Source organism: Arachis ipaensis, chromosome B10 (assembly GCF_000816755.2).
Source record: "Arachis ipaensis cultivar K30076 chromosome B10, Araip1.1, whole genome shotgun sequence".
Taxonomy (NCBI): Eukaryota; Viridiplantae; Streptophyta; class Magnoliopsida; order Fabales; family Fabaceae; genus Arachis; species Arachis ipaensis.
Window position 1 is genome coordinate 41,601,033 of NC_029794.2, and position 3,226 is coordinate 41,604,258.

At 42.1% G+C, this 3,226-nt stretch overlaps 1 protein-coding gene across 1 annotated transcript in view; it reads right to left on the minus strand.

Moving 5' to 3' along the window:
* Positions 244-3,226, minus strand: part of LOC107623041 (probable aquaporin PIP-type 7a) — a 21,457-nt gene continuing 18,474 nt past the window's right edge. The window contains exon 4 of the mRNA XM_021114816.1: positions 244-259. The gene's annotated coding sequence lies outside the window, so the exon portion shown is untranslated. The remainder of the gene's footprint in view (positions 260-3,226) is intronic.

Consider the following 3,226-nt stretch of genomic DNA (forward strand, 5'->3'; position numbering starts at 1 on the left):
AAGGTCACTTGCATCACACATGAGTTCAAAAGGTAATTCCCAATTTGGAGGTGTGATGATTGGTGCTGTTGTGAGTCTATTTTTTAAAGTTTCAAAGGCATGCTGGCATTTTCATCAAAAACAAAAGGGTTATCAAGCATTAACAGATTACTCAAAGGTTTGGCTATTTTTGAAAAGTCCTTGATAAACCTTCTGTAAAATCCGGCATGCCCCAAGAAACTTCTAACAGATTTCACATTAATTGGTGGGGGGAGTTTTTCTATGATCTCAACCTTTGCCTTATCAACCTCTATCCCTTTTCTTGAAACTTTATGGCCAAGAACAATCCCTTCGGGTACCATGAAATGGCATTTCTCCCAGTTTAAAACCAAATTAGTTTCTTGGCACCGTTTCAAGACAAGGGTTAAATGGTTTAGGCAAGCATTGAAATTATCACCAAAAACAGAGAAGTCATCCATGAAGACCTCTAGAAATTTTTCGACCATATCAGAGAAGATGGATAGCATACACCTTTGAAATGTGGCAGGGGCGTTGCAAAGCCCAAAATGCATCCTTCGGTAGGCAAAGACTCCAAATGGACATGTAAAGGCAGTCTTCTCTTGATCCTTGGGGTCCACCACGATTTGATTATACCCAGAATATCCATCCAAAAAGCAATAATATGCATGGCCGGCCAACCTTTCCAGCATTTGATCAATGAATGGGAGAGGGAAGTGGTCCTTTCTGGTCACATCATTCATCCTTCTATAGTCTATGCACATCCTCCATCCAGTCACTGTTCTAGTAGGAATCAACTCATTCTTCTCATTAGTGATGACCGTCATTCCTCCTTTTTTTGGTACAACTTGAACCGGGCTCACCCATGGGCTGTCAGATATTGGAAAGATTATCCCTGCATTCCACAACTTCATTACTTCCTTTTGGACAACTTCCTTCATTGTGGGATTTAGTCTCCTTTGAAGTTGAACCACTGGTTTGGAATTGTCTTCCAAGAGGATTTATTACTTGGACGACCCAGTGCACTTGCTGGTTAGTGGTACGCGTTGTGAAAAGTGTGATTCACAATTCGTGCACCAAGGTCTCAGCCACTTGTTCCTCTGTTGCCCCTTGATTTCCTTCTTGCTCTTGAAAATTTTCTCCCAATATTTCTTCCACCAAACTGTCTATCATATCCATTCTTACGTAGTCCTCTTGCTCAGGAACGTGTTGCATTGATTTGAACACATTTATGACCATTTGTTCATTATGGACCCTGAAGATCATTTCTCCTTTTTCTACATCAATGATGGCCCTTGCTATGTGTAGAAATGGCCTTCCCAGAATGATTGAGTCGTTTCCTTCTTCTTCAGTATCCAAAATTACAAAATCTGCTGGGAAAATAAACTCCCCAACCTTCACTAACAGATTCTCCACAATTCCACTGGGTGTCTTGATTGATCTGTCAGCCATGACTAGTGACATCCTGGTGGGTTTAAGCTCTTCTATTGCGAGTTTTCTCATCATTGAGAGAGGCATTAAATTAATGCTGGCACCCAAGTCACAGAGAGCCTTGTTGAGAATTATCTTGCCAATAGTGCATGAGACTACAAAGCTTCCCGGATCCTTAAGTTTTGGTGGAATACCCCGTTGAATCACAGCACTGCATTCCTCGGTGAGTAATACGGTTTCCTTCTCAAGCCAACTTCTTTTCTTGTTGATAAGATTCTTCAGAAACTTGGAATATAGAGGCATTTGCTCAAGTGCTTCAGCCAAGGGAATATTGATTTCCAGCTTCTTAAAAATCTCAAGGAACTTGTGAAAATGCTGGTCTTTAACCTCTTTGTTGAACCTCTGGGGATAAGGCAGTGGAGGTGTGATACTCTTTCCTATTTGCTGCTGTCCCTGGATTACTTTCTTTGAGCTATGTGGCTGGTTGTCCTTCTCTTTAAGTTTCTCAGTGCTTTTGTTTGGCATCACAACTTGCTCCTTAGCTTCATCGTCCTTTGCTTGCTTCTCATCCTCTGTTGGTTCTTTGAAGCTCTCTGCTTGCTTCTGTGTAGTGTCATTGTTGCTTATCAATGTTCTCCCGCTCCTTAATTGTATTGCCTTGCATTCCTCCTTGGGATTTGGGATTGTGTCACTGGGCAGTGAGTTTGAAGATCTCTCAACAGATACGTGCTTGGAGACTTGCCCAATCTGCCTCTCTAGGCTCTTTAATGATGCTTCATGGTTTTTGTTTGTTATTTCCTGGTGTTTCATCATTTTTTCTATCAAGGTCTCTAAGTTGGTGAGTCTTTGAGGTTCAGGTGGTGCTTGTGGTGGGTTGTGAGATGTGGGTGTTGGATGATAGGTATTTTGGTTGGTGGGTTGGTTATTGGATTGGTACTGGTTGAGATTAGGGTAGTTGTTTTGAGGTTTTCTGTATGTGTTTTGGTTAGTCTGCTGCTGGTTGTACTTTTGGTTGTTTCTTGGGTTATTTTGATTTGAATTCCTCTGCCATGGGTGTTGGTTTTGGTTGTGAGTGTCTCCCCATCTGAGGTTGGGAATGTTTGACTACGATAAGGGTAAAAGAGAGTCCCTGTTCCGGTGAGTTACCAACCTTAGAAAAGGTTCCCTGTCGTAGTTATTGACCCTACTAAACCATTGGTTCAAAGAACGGTTCAAAATGGGAGGAGTCTCCTAATATTCCAACTTCCGACTCCATGTTTGTAAATGTGTTTACCTCCGACTTGGGTAGATACTCCGTACCCTCTCCATATTCCGAGATTAGTCCTTTACAGGGGGACGGTACAAATTACTCACCCTCTTCGACGTCTTGAAGATACTTCCGAATTGTGACTTTAGGGTCCTTCGAAACCTAGTAAGTCGATCTCCAAGGAACGTTGAGTACTTTTGACGTCTCCTCCGAGTTCTTGAGTAGCTATACCACCGGTTGTTGGTTATAAAGAAACGAGTAGTTTCTCCGGCGGTTGGTAGTGTTTTCTCTCCTCATTACCTCGATCTTCCTCACCTAAGTTAGGACCGAGTTTTGTTTAATTACGTCGTCGTTTAAGTTCTTGTTAAACTTGTTTACTGGTTCTCCTAACTACCGTAGGTTCAACGTCGTCAATTGTGGTCGGTTGGTAGTCGGTGTACCCCCGTTTTACTTCTTTAGGTTCTCCTCGTTGTCGTCCTTGTTCAGGTCATGTACGTAAGTTTAGGTTTACTTAAGATACCACTATGGATGTTAGGGAGTACCTTTTTAGTG